General features: G+C 39.4%; 1 protein-coding gene across 17 annotated transcripts in view; it reads left to right on the top strand.

Moving 5' to 3' along the window:
• Positions 1–499: 499 nt before the first annotated feature.
• STAG1 (STAG1 cohesin complex component) overlaps positions 500–15780 on the top strand; it is a 192791-nt gene continuing 177510 nt past the window's right edge. For 3 of the 17 annotated variants that reach the window (XM_034439664.3, XM_087872161.1, XM_087872157.1), the window contains exons 1-3: positions 886–2009; positions 2279–2370; positions 4212–4227. The gene's annotated coding sequence lies outside the window, so the exon portion shown is untranslated. Of the gene's footprint in view, positions 846–867; positions 2010–2278; positions 2371–4211; positions 4228–15780 lie in introns of those variants that run through there. The other 14 variants (XM_087872162.1, XM_034439663.3, XM_087872158.1 and 11 more) reach the window with 10 other exon arrangements.

Genomic DNA, 15780 nt, shown 5'->3' with positions numbered 1-15780 from the left:
CTGCAACTGCTGTATTTTCCAGTTGTTATTTACATGTTTTTCATGGAGAGGCTATGCTGAAGTGGCTTTCAGATATTTTATTTTAAGTTGCCTTCAGAAGGCAGCTAAGATATACATTATAAATGTTTTTCATCACTAAATTTTACCTTTACCCAAAATGTATTCCGGGCATAATAGCGGTTCTTTAATAATTTTTATACCCAAACCATTGTGTTAAAAGCAAACTATTTTTTAAATAAGCACTTGGTATTCCTGAACTGAAAGTTACATTACATTTATAGTTATCTTCTGTTTTTGAGGTCATCAAGCTTATAGCTCCCTCTGCGGTTGACCTAGTGAACGACAACGTAGCATAAAAATTACAAGGGAAAGCTTTCACTCGCGCGTCATTTACCCAAAAGTCAACAACAACAACAAAAATGGCGAAACAAAAAGCTACCCCTGGAAAAACGGAAGTGTCACGTAAACCACTTCCGTCCAGAGGTCGAGTTGTTGCGCGCGCAGATAAAAGGTGTACGGTGAGTGCTTGGGGACAGAAAAGAATTGCGCTTGCGCGTCTATTTTCGCGCGAAAGCTGTTTTGGGCGCCTTTAGTGACGGGCGGGGCTCCGGTATGTAATATTTGGACGCGGTCGGCAGGAGGCGCGCTGGGTTTGGTTGGCGGTGGCGGCGGCTGCGCCATTGGCGGGTAGGAAATGCCGCCAGATGGCGGTTTAGGATTGCAGCTCTACTGAGGTGCGGCCCCCAGCACCACCGCCTGTTCGTTCCGGCCCGGCTTGGCCCCGGCCCGCCTGGACCCATCTCCCGTGGCACCGTAGGATTCCCGGGGGCGCTGCCTCAGCTGAGGTAAAAGAGTTAGCGCGGGCGGAGGGAGGGGGAGGGCTCCGAGGCTGAGATCCAAGATGGAGGCGTGAGGGGCGGGGGCAGCGGGCCCTCTCTCGCTCGCTCGCTCGCTCACTCCCTTGTTCACACACTCGAGCCGGGCCAGCGGGCGGGAGTCAGAGGTGGAGGGAGGGAACGGTCGGCCGGGCGTCTCTCGCCTGAGGAGACCGCTCCTCGGCAGCTCCGTTCCCTCCCTGGCCCTGCCCTTTTACTTCCCCGTGGACCCGGGCGACAATGGAAGGGCGGCGGCCCCACGGGCTGCCTCTCCTCGCTGGCCCTGGCGGCACCTCTTCTGGGCCGGGAGCCCGCCGCTGTGTGCCCGCCCCCATGCAGGGCCTGCCTTCGCCCGAGTATTCATTTCTTGCTTCGCCTTGGCCGGGCGGCGGCGCTGAGCGAAAGGGACTCCCGTGCCATCTTCGCTCCCTCCCCGCCTTATGTAGCGGTGGCGGTGGCGGGAAGGAGGACTCGGGAAGGAGGGGTTACCAAATAGTGGGGTGCTCGGGGGCGACCAAATAAACCGGCGGCTCCATTTCTTATTGCCAGGAACGTGAAAGCATCACCGTGCCGGAGAAAAGGCGGAAAGCGGGAGGCCATTCGGGGGTGGCGGTGACCCTGTTTTGGGGGCGGAGGGGGGGGGGGCTGGCTGATGGAATTTGACGAGTTACCTAAAATGTTACGATTGAGATTTTGACTTTGGAAGTAAAAGCTCCCCTATGGTCTCCTAAGGTCTAGGGGAAAGGTTGGAGGTATTAGTTTTTTAAAAGCTTTCAGGGACAAATCACTGTAGCAGGCAGTGGGGTTACTCCTAGCAAAGTTAAAGAGTTCCTGAATGTTTTGAGAAATGAGTGTTTGCTCAGTGGCCATGACAAAAAGTGTCTGAACTTTTTGCTTAGGGCTTTCATAGGTATAGACTGTGGCTCTCTTTGACTTAAGAATGTTCTTAGATTCTCCTACAGACACCATAGCAAAGAGAGTAAATGAGTGATGATGAGATAGCAAGCAATAAATGAATCCTATCAGCAGCAGCAGTACAAGTTATAGGAAGAAAAACAATTCTCTCCCTTAACTTCAGTGATAACTACAGGATACCATTTTTAATATTGCACAAGACTTGGAAAAGCTGATGAGGTGAGAAGCTGATTGAAGAAACTTTGTTTTCGAGGTCTTTGATATATACTCTAAACAAACTTTTTTTAAAAAAATGCTAGTGTGTACACAAGACAGACTTTCACATTAACAGCATGGCCCTTGGCTGAGATTAAACTGGAATTATGATTCAAGAAACGTGTCAGAGATTTCTTATTCATACTTTAATCAGATACATTATTGGTAGATAAATATATTGATATTGTCTGAAATTATTTTGATAAGCAATTTTTCGATTACCTTTATTGTAGTTTATGAGCTTAGAAGATAGTGAAGTTATTTCCCTCAAGTAATCACATCAACTGGCTAAGATTTCCAGAGTTTTGACAAAAAAAGAATTGATGTAAGTGATTTTTTTCCAAAGACTAAATTGTTAAATACTGCTAATAGCTCAGTATTTTTGAAAAACACATTACTTGTGACAGTATTATTATGAGTAGCAATTAGTGAGATTACACTGAAAAGCGTAATAATTAATACATTTCTTGTTCCATTAAAGTCATGTAACTAAGCTATTAAAACAAATACTATGTCCCTAAATAGTAATAAAATGCAAATTGTTTACATAATAATGAATAATTTTGTTCAGGTTGACTTAATTTTCTTGGAAGAATAGCTTTTTACTTTGGAATAATAAATTCTAACTTTTCATGTTATGGTGTGATGACTTTTTCAAGAATACAGGATGGATAATTTATATTATGGATGGATAATATGTTTGAAAAACATATTTAGTGTTGCACCACTGTCTTAGGAAAATAAATAATTGAACTCAATATGATTGACTTAGTTATTTTCTTAGGATTTATCGATAATTTAAAATATAACTTATTTAAATGCTATCAGTAGCATTGGAGATTTTGATTAATAAAACTAATTTGTAAGTAGGCAGGCATAGGATTATGCTATTATGTGCTTGTTAAAATATCCTATTTGTGATAAAGTCCTCATACGGTGGCTTACATCTGGTAATTTTAAAAATATTAAAACATTAAAATAGCTATAAAAATTTGAAAAGTTGATAGGATCATTAGCTGTTAGCATAAAACCTTTTAGGAAAATTCTAAATAAAGCAAACAAGCTTTGGTGCTCAGTTTAAAATTGTCCTGTAAAGAATGGGTTTATTATAGATCCTTGGGAAAATAATTCTATGCCCAGGGAAAATATTCTAGGAATAAAGGAGCCACTACTGTGTTTCCCCGAAAATAAGACCCTGTTTTATATTTTTTTGAAGCCTGAAATAAATGCTTGGCCTTATTGCCATGCGCTCAAAAACCCGATTGGGATTATTATCAGGGGATTTCTTTTTTGGGGGAAAACGGGCTATTAAAAGAGAAGGTTCTTTGAAATTATTTTTAAGGTCCAGACAGAATCCCTTAGATGCAGGCAATTCTTCAAATTACTTAATTGCAAACTGCTTTAAGCATTAAAGATTCTCTCTCACACACACATACATATACATACTGTATTGGTAAATCACACCTGTCATAAATATATGTCAGTTGCCAAGCATCTGAATTTTGATCACATGGTCATGGCCAGTGCTGCAATAGTTGTAAGTATGAAAAATAGTCACTAGTCACTTTTTTCAGTGCCATTGTAACTGAACGGTCACAGAACAAAAAGTTGTAAGTCACCTGTATTTTTAAACTACAAAAAATATATAGTAGTTTATAGCCAGGGATGACGGGAGTTGACATGCAGCAAGGACTGGGAAGTCCAAGGGTATATATTACTGATTTTACATCTTTCTAGAAGTGTGGTAGCGACATATAGTATTGAGCTGAAGTTTTTGAATTGTTTGTAATATTGTGCTCAGCTGATTTTGAACTAGTTATTTAAGGTTGGGACAACCAGGAATTGTAGGATTGCATACTTGGACAGTCAATACACATTTAAGAAAGTTGCAAAACCACTTTCAGGCTTAATATCAGTATTCTTTTGATATCAATAGAGGTGGCTAAGAAAGATTTATGGTGGTTACTAATTATTTGTCTTGAAGATGCAAAAATCATTACAATGCCAATTGAAATATATTCATTTTTTTAAAAAATTGCATATGAATTGGAATGATATTAAGTTTTTCTTGAGTTGTGCCAAAAAGTTTCACTTTGGTTTCATTGAATGTATTACACTTTCACTAATAGTGGATTCCACTTTTTTTCTCCTCACTTTCTGAACTAGAGATACAGCAATGAAGGTCAGTCATTATACAATATATTCCTTTTATAATTATTCCAATGTTACCGTTTTAAAATACATTATTTTAATATACAATTTAGATTTGCAATTCTTACAGTTTTATATGTATCAATAACCCAGTCACTTATTTTGTTGGCCATTTCACTTTTTCCAGCCTCATCCAAGTATGCAGTTTTCAATTCCCAAAATTCTCAGCAGTGACTTTTGTACCCAGGAAATTCTGAAAGCAGAAGTAATTCAGGCTGAGAAAGTAACCAGCAGAAAGTGGGAGTGGTAAAGAGAGAAAAGAGATTTGACCATATAACAAAACAATAGCATGAAACTGGTAGTTAAATGAAATATGTGTATAAACAAGTCTGTATGTAATATTAACCTTTAAACTTTTGCAGACAAGTCTTAGATTTCTATTGAATTTATATGTAATATGTCTTGATCCCAGAGGGTTTTTTTCCATAACTTTGAACAGTTGTTGCACAAGGCAGTAGTATATGAAGTCTACCTGTGTAGGGAGGGAAAAGTATAAGGTTAAAAAAATATTTTCCTAAATCTTTTTTCCCCCTGTAGATTTCTATATGTAAATGATTTCTCTAAGGCAAGATTAACATGAACGTAATTTTGGGCCAAAAGTTAAAAGAAAACAGCAACATTCCTTCCAGATGTTTTGGAATGTGATGCCTATATGCATTATCAGCATTCAGGCTTTCTGTGGTTTGCAGCTTATCTAATATATTTGAAGGACCTTAAGTTGCCTTTAGCCTCAAATGTTAAGTTGTTGAAAATTAAGTTCCATAAATATGTTTCGATTTCACATTGTATTCTCTGTTTCAGTGTACTCTGGCTTGGGATATAAGATTTTTTTATACAAAAGAATTGTTATTTTATGAAAAGTAAGTTTTTGTACAAGGTCGAAAATGATACTCAAGCTCAGTATACACAGTTATGATAAACATAGTATTTATAGGAGAATATAATTTAAGGTCTTCCATAAGAAAAGCAGAGAAGTTCCTAGATGAAAGAGAAAGACAGAGAGAGGGATGGATAGATTAAAATTAGTACAGTATGAGTTCATGTTTTGCACAAAATCATAGTATAATTTGTATGATTGAGTCAGGTGTGCTATATGAATTTGTTCATTGGAATTTATAAAGTATGGATTGTTTAATGTTATATTAATTGGGCTACTGCATTTAAATTAAAAAAATAATTATGCATAAATAGAAATTCCCAATGATGGGAAGTAAATAAATATTCAGTTAATATCTGTTATTTTGGTCTGAAGATACTGCTTTTTATGGATTACAGGTACTCCTTAGTTAATGACCATTCATTCAGGAACCATTGAAAGTCATAATGGCATTGAACAAGGCGGCTGGTTCTCAAAGTTGTGCCTGTGGTCACATGATTACAACCATTGCAGTATCCCCATGGTTACATGATCAAAATTTGGTTGTTTGGCAACTAGAATGTATTTATGATGGTTGTAGTGTCCGGGGTATGTGATGGCCATTTGAAATCTTCCCAGCTGGCTTCTGAGCAAATTCAGTGGGGGAGGTTGGATTTTATGAATGAAAACAAATATACGTGTTCCAGTTAATGTTTCAGGATCCATTCTGGGTCTGTCACCAGGACCAGAGGTTTAGTCTTCCAAACTTTTGGACTCGTGCTTGAGTCCATCCTCGGAACGTCTCTCCATCAGAATGCCTACATTCTGGTATAAAGAGATTTTCTGAGAATGGGCTCCAGCATGAGCCCGAAAGCTTGGAATATTAAACCTCTGGTCCTGATGACTAACCCAGATTGGAAATTGGATTTGCTTAACAACTGCAAATGATAATGGAGATTCACAGTCATCCAGGTCATGGTTGTCTCAAAAGACAACTGGACTATGTTTTGTTCCCCCTTCAGGAAGAAGAAATTTCACTTTTCATCCAAGAAACTTCATCAGTTCTGACTGGATGAGGAGGGGGGGAATGGAAGGATTAGTTCTGACATGATGGGAGGAGGGGGAGGAAGGATTATATTTCTTTGCAGTGCAAGTTTTCTGGAAATCCATTCATACTCCCACATCATTCGAAGGGTGTTCATCCCAAAGTGTCTGGCTAAGTGTCTATGCAGATTCTCAGTCATGCAGGTCATGGTTGCCTCAAAGGTGCCTTTTCAAAAGGCTACTGGGCTATATTTTTCTGTTGCAAGTTTCATTTAACAGCTACAGTGGTTCATTTAACAATTGGAGCAAAAAGGTCATAAAGGTCGGGAGCGACTGAGCAAGGTTCACAACCACCTTGCTTAGCAATGGAAATTCTGGTCCCAAATATGGTTGTAAGTTGAGGACAACTGTAATTTGTTGTTGCCATTCTGTCCTCAACCATTTTTCCTTCACTGCTTTTTACTTCTGCAAATTTCTGTGGAATCTTTGCAATTAGTGTATGGTGATCATCCATGACAATCATTCTGGTAGTGTTTTCTATCTTTTCTGTCTTGTAGAACAAAGTACATATGAATTTGTCTTTCTGGCAAATCCATCATAAACGTTGCATGGAATAGTTCTATTTTTAGGACAAAGAATGCTAATGCAAGCTCCCTTTCCTTTTCCCAAATATGTTGGTATAATTTTGCCTTGCTTTGCTGCAACACTGATCGATAGGCACAGATAGGAGAGCAAGTTCACAGGTTCTCTACTTTTGCCCTGATGTACTATAATTCTTAGTTGCTTAAAGCATATGTATTGCAGGAGCCAATGAAGGTTTGATCAGTATAACATACAGTATAATGAATCACAAGTTATCTTACAAAAAACACTTAATGAAATTATATTTCATGTTGTTCAGAGAATTCACGATAGTGTTTATGAGGCTTCACCAATTCTAAAAGCAGAATAGTATACAACAATTTTCCAGATGTATATTGCAGTCATCTAGAGAGTTTGATATCTGAGTACAGTTTGAATTTGATTCCCCCTGTTCTCCCACCACTACATAACATATAGCTCACATTTTGAATTTAACATATAAAAGTCCCTTTTTTCAGTTAAATTAATGTCCATTCATTATAACTGCAAAAATGCTTGCTTTATATTCCACAAGTGATCTGAACGCTGGTAATGCTGTGTATTTATATGAAATTTGTCGCCTATCTCACAGTTCTAAGTGACTTTGAGCAGCTTACAGCAAGATAAAAAAATTAAAATTGTTATAATTTATAACAGTTATAAATATAAAAACAGATTAGAATTACAAACATTAAAACAAATTAAAAACGGGTTTGGAGGGGAGAGATGTGGGTATATAGTGTGATGCGATGCGATGCGGTACTGTACTATCTATGCTATGCTATGCTCTAGACGGTAGATTTGACTTAAATCAAGTTTATGATTTCATAAACTTGATTTAAATCAACTTGATTTAAATCATAATTTTTAAAGAGCAACTGTCAACTCTGTCCCGCAGCGGGTCCTCCTCTGACCCGCTGTTGACTCACCAACAGTCCCAATATTGCAGAATATACAGCCTCATGCTACATAACTAAGCTCCATTTCATACTGAATAAACTAAATTATTAATGTATCTTAAATAGAAAACTATATTTAGATAGGTTTTTACTCCAGAAGCATTTTATTAAAATAAATTAGATAAAAATTAAAAAATCCAATTTAAATAAGAAAATCCGATTTAAATTTTAAAAATCTGATTTTTTTGCTTTTTTTAAAAAAAGCATCAATTTTAATCCACCCTGGCTCTAGACTAGACTAGACTAGACTAGATTGAAAATGTATCCTAATTTGGAGAAAGTGGTTACAGTTAAGCTGTAGTTGCTCAGAAATCCATATAAGGTGATATTACATTTAAGACTTTGCTATACTATTTTTTAATTACTGAGAAATTGAAAAATCCTTCTATTTTGAAGAACAAACATTTTCTTTGTAAAGTGAAAGGTATGAAAAATATACCTCTGGAAAATAATATTTAATTAATGGTTGGTTAATGGAATAATTAAAGGTAAAGGTAAAGTTTCCTCTCGCACATATGTATTAGTCATTCCAGACTCTAGGGGGTGGTGCTCATCTCTGTTTCAGAGCCGAAGAGCCAACGCTATGCAAAGATGTCTCTGTGGTCATGTGACTGGCATGACTAAACACTAAAGACGCACGGAACGCTGTTACCTTCCCACCAAAGGTGGTCCCTATTTTTCTACTTGCATTTTTTATGTGCTTTCGAACTGCTAGGTTGGCAGAAGCTGGAACAAGTAACAGAAGCTCACCCCGTTACGCAGCACTGGGGATTCGAACTGCTGAACTGCCGACCTTTTGATCGACAAACTCAGGGTCTTGGCCACTGAGCCACCATGTCCCCTTAATGGAGTAATTAAGTGACAGTAAATAAATATATTCCCAAGTTTTCGTTCTAGTTTATAGGAGACCCATGTTCGTGTTAAAATGTATCTGAATACTAGGTGACTTATATTAGTGGGAAAATTAGATATCACTTCATTTCAGTATAGCTTGCTCTTGCTGAAGATATTTTTTGGATCAAGCTGTTATTTTGAAGCCATAGTGGCACTTACTTTTAAATAAATTTGCACTGCCTCTCTACATTTATTTCATCAAAATTCTTTTACAGATTGCAGACTGGGCTTTTCCACACCTGCCATTTCAAATGATATGTGAACATTTAGAAAACGGATTTATTAACTCTTAGGGGAAAATTGTTATTAGCAGCTGTGAACCATAGAATAGGATTTAAATACATTGTTGTGCATAATTTAAGTGCTTTCCTATTCCTTCATTTTTAATGATTTTTTTTGGTGGAGGCTGTCATGGCTCAGTAGCAAAGCTATGATCTGCTCATAACAATCTCAAAATTAATCTCAGGTTCAGTTTTCCATTTCTAAAAAGGAAAAATCTTTGACTTACAACCATTTGTTTAGTGATTGTTAGAAGTTACAACAGCACTGAAAAAAATTGATTTATGACTAGTCCTTGCACTTAAATTGTTCTAGCATTGCCATGGTCACATAATAAAAATGTGGGCGCTTGGCAACCAGCAAATGTTTTTTATGGTTGCAGTGTCCTGGAGTCATATGATTTCCATTTGCTACCTACTTAACTGATTTGCAACAATTAAAGTCAGTGGTGAAAGCTGAGTTCTCTTAACAACAGCATGATTCACTAAATATCTGATTTGCTTAACATCCATGACAAAAGTCGTAAAATCAAGTGTGACTCAACTGCTTTGCTTAGGGAAATTTTCCCTTGCTGAGGGAAAATTCTGATCCCGATTATGATTGTAAATCGAGGACCAAATGTATTGAAAGGACCCATGTTTGAAAATCTAGAGAACTCATTTATATTCACTGCTTTTTTTGGATTATGCAAGTAGTTCTTGATTTACACCCATAATTGAGATTGGGATATCTGTTCCTAAACCATGTTGTTTAGGTACCTCCAAGCCCCACATTTACACACACTGGGATTGCTTGCTACAAAGTGGCTGAGGTGTTTCTTGGCATACCTTGGTTCTGGAATTGCACGAAACCCTGAGGTGCAGCTCAGCATGAATATGCAGCCAGTAGCATGGTGCAAAGCCACAAGGCTATAGGGAAGCCACAACCCCAGGCCACGTATAAAATGTGTAACATAGTTAATGTACATTATATAACAACCTTTATTTTTTTATATTTTTTATTATCTTGTGAGGCATTTTATTAACTATCTAGGGCCTTATTTGGCCTATGGGCTGCAGATTGGATATGCCTGGTTTAGACAATATATAGGCCAGTAGCCTGGTTGATGTAATACTGATTTCTAAATGCTTCCTGTTTTAATAAAGATACTAAATACTACCATTAATGATAATTTTTATCCCCCCTTTTTTAAATAACTCAAGGAAGTGAACCTATCTAATATTTCTGCCTCCTACTTTCCGTACAACAATCACCGTATGAGTTGGGATGGACTGAGAGATAGTGACTGATCCAGTGTTGTCCAGCTGGCTCTCATGCTTAAGGCAGACCTAGACATTATAGTTGACAGTTTCTTGGTTTCTAGACCAGCAACTTAATCAGTACATCAAAGTGACTGTCATTTATGGTTGTCCAACATAGTTAATTTTGTCAGATAAGTATATTTCATTTTCAGAAGATAAATCATAAATGTTCCTTGGCAGAGCTGTAAGGTTTATAGGATCTCTATCTGTAACAAATGTTCTATAGCAAATTCAAATAAATGAGACTGAGCAACAATTTTTAAGACCTAAAGTGGATGGGACTTTGTAATACTTGACATCTGAGTGAAACGTGAAAAGAAGATTGCATCTGGTAAAAAGCCATCTGCATACTATGGTGTATTTCTAACTAGTCAGCTTTTATACCGTAGATAGCTTGGTTCCTGCAGAGAAAGGGCTAATGAGAAGAAACTGACATTTTTAGCCATGACTGAATAGCAATTCAGGAGTCAAAAGGCCCCAGCCTTAAAACAGAGAAAAGATATTCTTTTAGAGGGGCTTTCTTATAATAAGGAAAAGTTCTTATACAACGAAATAGCAGGAGAGACCTTTCTGGTTTCTATTTGTGGATGAGAAAGATCACATGTTGCTCTTTAACTCTCTCACTATATAGATACCACAACTGATGTAAAGAATTCTACTTTTCTTTTTGCTTTTTTGCCTGAATCATTGAGTCCCACTGTTCTTTAAACTGGGGAATCATAGAACCAAGAAGGTCTTAGTTTTGTGTGTGGAATATTACATATAGGTCCCGTTATAATTCAAGATAGTGAACCAAATCCTTAATCAGATCTGGGGGCCACTTTTAAGAAAGGAGTTTTAAGGTTAATATTTGTTTATTGAAAGTTGTTTTCTTTTATAGATTAAAATTTGGTAGAATAGAAGTTATAGCAAATCACTTTGATCAGTGTGGATGCATGTGCTACAATGAGAACATGATGAGTGAGAAGAAGGTGTGTCATACTTGAAACAGCATTTTGATTGCCTGTGTTTATTACTGTAAGTCTTATTGAACAAGTAACTTGAAGAAGCAACAGTGAAATACCAGTTAGGCTTTAGGTTGTTGTTGGGGGACTGTAACATTGCATTCATATATTTCTTTTTATTTACAGAACTTATATGAGCACCTATTTTATATAATGATTCTAGGTAGCTCATCATAATTACCACCTTATCTAACCTTAATAGGACAAGCATATACCCCTCAGAGTCATGCAAGTACCCTGACTTTGTACTATATAGGGCTTTAAATATAATAATCAGAATCTTGAATAAATACTATACTAATCCATGTTGTGTAAACTCATAGATTGAGATTTATGGACCATAATTTTAACTATGTGAGCTCAGTTTATATGTTCGGGGATTGTGTCTTATTTGGGAAAAAAAGTTTGATGTAGGTATGTGAGGAAGGGAAGACTTTTGTTAGGATGGGAATCCATCTTTCAAATTCAGTCAAGTATGAAAGAACTGCAGAATACAAAATAGTGATATGAATATATGATTAGTGGTACAATTAGAATTGTATCTCTTATGTACTTAAAAAATGCATTGGAAAGTGCAAATTTAAGTGCACAAATAATGACAATCTAGTTGTAAAACAGAAATAAAATGTCTTTTTAAATTTTGGTATAGAATGCTACTAAAATGGAAGAGAATGGTTTACAAAAAAGGTACGGTATGTATATGAATGGTGGAGAAATAATTAAATGTTGGAATTGTTTTATGTATTTTGATTGGAAGGTTATATATGTTAAACTACTATGTTAATAAGTGAAACGTTGAAATACTTAAATGGTGAAATTATTTTGTGGTATTTGAATAAAAAAAACCTTCCAGACCAAACAAAATCTTTTAATTGTGTGGTAATAGGTCGGGGTGGGCAATTAATTTTTCCAAGGGGCCATGTGAGAAACTAGGACTGTTGTGGAGGGCCAAACCAATGTAACCTTATTTGATGTCCTCAAACTGTCACTTCAACTCCTCACTCTGCTCCAGGTGAGGGGCAAGTGCTGCGCAAGTACAATAAAGTGCTTTTTCTCCTGGCCTTCCTGCAGCTACCTGGTGACTGCAGAGACAGATCTTGACTTCTTCTCCAAGCCATGTAAGAATTGTAGGTAATGTCTAGCACTTTGAATTGCACTTGGGGAAAAAACTTGGTAAACAGTGCAGCTCCTGCAGCAATGAAATTAGGTGACAGTTCCACAATTGTCTGGTGAGTGCACAAGTGGTCACATTTTGTGCCAGCTGAAGTTTCTGGATATTGTGATAATCCAAGTACAGATGGATAAAGATATTAGTGACTGGTACATCCTGTTTCAGAATAGGATATAATTTGTGCATTGAGTGAAGCTCTGCAAAGTTCTCTTGGATTCAAGGATTGCTAGAGCTAAAGTTAGTCACTGTACAATTATTTAACCTCTGAAACAATAGCTGTTCCATCTTGATTGGTTTGTATGTACACTGCATCTCCTGCTTAGCCCTGGGCAGAGATATACAGCTGGGTGACATCTGCACCTAATAATACCTCATCCTGAACTAACTGTTGCTTTCTTTCATTGGGTTTAACTGAAAGAGATGGGAGAAAACAGCTTTGTGGTACCCCATTTTGGAGTAATGTAAGCTTGATTTTGTCCTCTGCCCTCCAACAGTAGTCAGTCATTTAGAATTGATTTGTAGAGAAACAAGCCAAAGAGTTTCTTGCTATTAGAGAAACTATATTGAAGCAACAATTCGTTTCTTATGCTGGAAGTCTGGTATCTTTTGCTCTTGGAGAAATGTTAGCTGAAAGGAATATGAGAAGTTGGGTTATGCATTCTTCTAAGATGCAAAGGCTGATCTCATTTCATAGAACTCCCCTAGGACAAGCTATTTGAAAGTCCCACAGGCAGAAAATGAATCTTAGACTGTTGACAAAAATGGGATTTCAGGAAAAAAATTATTTGAGATTAGCCTCTTAATGTATTCTGTAGAGGCAACCTTCACCCCCACGGTGGCAGTCCAGGGGGAAGCCAAGAGCCTCAATTACCCTCCAGTATGGGGGCCATAATTTCTGAGGCAATCAGGCAGGGAATAGCAGCTGGTTTACAGCAAAGCCAGAGGGCTGCTTCAGTGCAATTGGAATTTCCCATGTACCTAGGGCAACATAAAACGGGCCATTTTTCAGGGGAATTTCTGCCCCCCCAGGGACCACACTCCCCAGCTCCTTCCAGGCAGAGTCAATCATCACTCTCTGAGGAAGAGATCCAAAAAGACCTGGAATTTTCCGAAGATGACCGCTTAATGCCAGATCACCTAACATTTACAGGGCTCTTCCGCCCTTCTTTATTTAAGTCACTGCTTTTTAAAGCAAAAAATATGGCCCACCTGGGAAATATTGCTGAGCACATTGTAAGCCGCCCTGAGTCTTCGGAGAAGGGCGGCATATAAATCAAATTTAAAAAAAATAAAATAACCCAGCAACCCCAGATCCAGCCTCAGAATCAGATGATCCTATGGAATCACTCTCCTTCGAACCAGCCACAGAGGCTGAAGTGATCCCCTCATCCAAGCTGTTTCTCAATGTGGTACAGAGGCAGTGGGCCTCTCCAGGGGCAGAACCCAACTCCAGTAATATGGACAAGGAGTTTTACAATATGGGACCTGACCTCACCAAGGCACTTCAGGTGCCAGTGGTAGATGCCCCAGTGGCAGCATTAGCAACTCCTTCGGTCTTAGCCGGTGAGTCGGAGGATGCCCTCAGGGCTGAGGACGAGGGCAGAGTAGTCACTAAGAAAGGCCCATCAGGTGGCTGCCTGGGCTGTCAAAGCATCCATGGCTGCTTCTCTTTTTTAATAGGGCTTCCCTGCTCTGGTTGCGGCAGTTGCAGGAGAGGATTCTGGCTGGGGACATGATCTCACCAAGACATCAATAAAGTCATGACAGTTATGGAATTTTCCGCAGATGCCATGCTTAACACGGCAAGGTTTGCATCCAGGGCAGTCGCCTCTTCTGTGGCAACCTGCCGGCTCCTGTGGTACACCAGTGGCAGGTGGATGCTAAACATAAGTGGAGGCTTGCCTCGGCCCCATTCACAGGGGACAGGTTGTTTGGAGACACTTTGGACCCTATTCTGGTAGAGTCAAGAGACAAATGGAAAACGTTGCCATCTATTCTGACCTAGGCTTCCTGAGTCAGTAAAACACACGAGTAGTCCCAAAAAACTGTTTTATTTTAACAGCTGTGAATTCTGTTCATTTACAGATGAGTCCCAAATAGTTGTAAAAAGTCCTTTGGGATAAGGCTGATAATCACCCACCTTTATCTCCCTTGATAGGCTGCCAAAGACCTAATTGACAAAGCCACATGGAGTCCAGAATCAAACAGAGATTCAGACTTTAAACTGCACAGAATTAACAACATTGCTTCCTGCAAAGGCCCACATGCCTTTGCTCCTCTTTTAAGTCTTATGGGAGGGGCCAATCATCTCCAAGCCCTACTCCTGAGTTGTCCCTTTTGTTTTAACTGTTCTTACCTTCTGGCAGCTCTGCGTATGCACTCACTGGGAACAGGCTCCCCCTGTTCCTCTGCCTCGCTGAGGTCTGACTTTGGAAGCTCCGGAGGCAGCACATACATCCCAGATGGCCCTTTCTCTGCCTCCGACACAGAGCCCTCGTCCGAGCCTTCCCCAGACTCCAGGACTGGCCCATGATCCTCCCCAGCCTCTTCACTGTCCGAGTCTGCTGCCAGCTCCGCAGACTGATGATGGACCACAACACCATCTCTCTCCAGTTGAATGGATTACCGTCCCTTACCTTATTTTTGCCGCTCATCCTTCTGAGTGGTGGACAATGGATCCGGATTTCTGCGTCCACAGAGGCCTCACTTCCCTAGATAGGAACAATAGGACAGGTCTGGTGGGAAGAGGCAGCAGTTCCACCACAAGCGGCCCTTTTGGGGTGGAGGAGGTCGTTCCTTTCTACCTCAAGGTGACTTCAGGGCCAATCCTCCCATTGGGGGCCGGCTGGCTCTATTTACCAAGCGTTGGGAGTACATCACAGATGCCTGGATCCTGGAGACGGTAAGAAGGAGAGGAACTCTTCCTAGAGTTCGTCTCCACACCCCTGAGGTTTTTCATTCATTGCCCATTTCAAGTGACAAATTGAAGAGGGTCCTCATGGAAACCGCTATTCAACATCTATTGGATATTCATGCAATCCAGCCGGTTCCAGAGGACTAGCAGGGGATGGGATTCTATTCCATCCTCTTTGTAATCCCAAAGACTTCGGGGTGGTGGTGGTATCTGTGTGAGGGAAATTCTGGACCTGAAAAGGCTGAATCGTCTACTAATCTACAGGCGGTTCAAGATGCATTCACTCCAGTCCATTCTGGACAGTGTCAGAGAGGACGAGTTCCTCATGTCAATAGACCTGACAGAAACTTACCTGCACGCTCCCATCTTACCGGCACACAAACAATTTCTTCACTTCCATTACGCCGGCTGACACTACAGTACAGAGCCCTGCCCTTCGGCTTATTGTCGGCACCCAGGACGTTCACAAAGCATTTAGCGG

This window comes from Pantherophis guttatus, chromosome 6 (genome assembly GCF_059756535.1).
Source record: "Pantherophis guttatus breed Tessera chromosome 6, ASM5975653v1, whole genome shotgun sequence".
Taxonomy (NCBI): Eukaryota; Metazoa; Chordata; class Lepidosauria; order Squamata; family Colubridae; genus Pantherophis; species Pantherophis guttatus.
The sequence above is the reverse complement of the archived record's forward strand: the minus strand, read 5'-3'. Positions and strand labels throughout refer to the sequence as shown.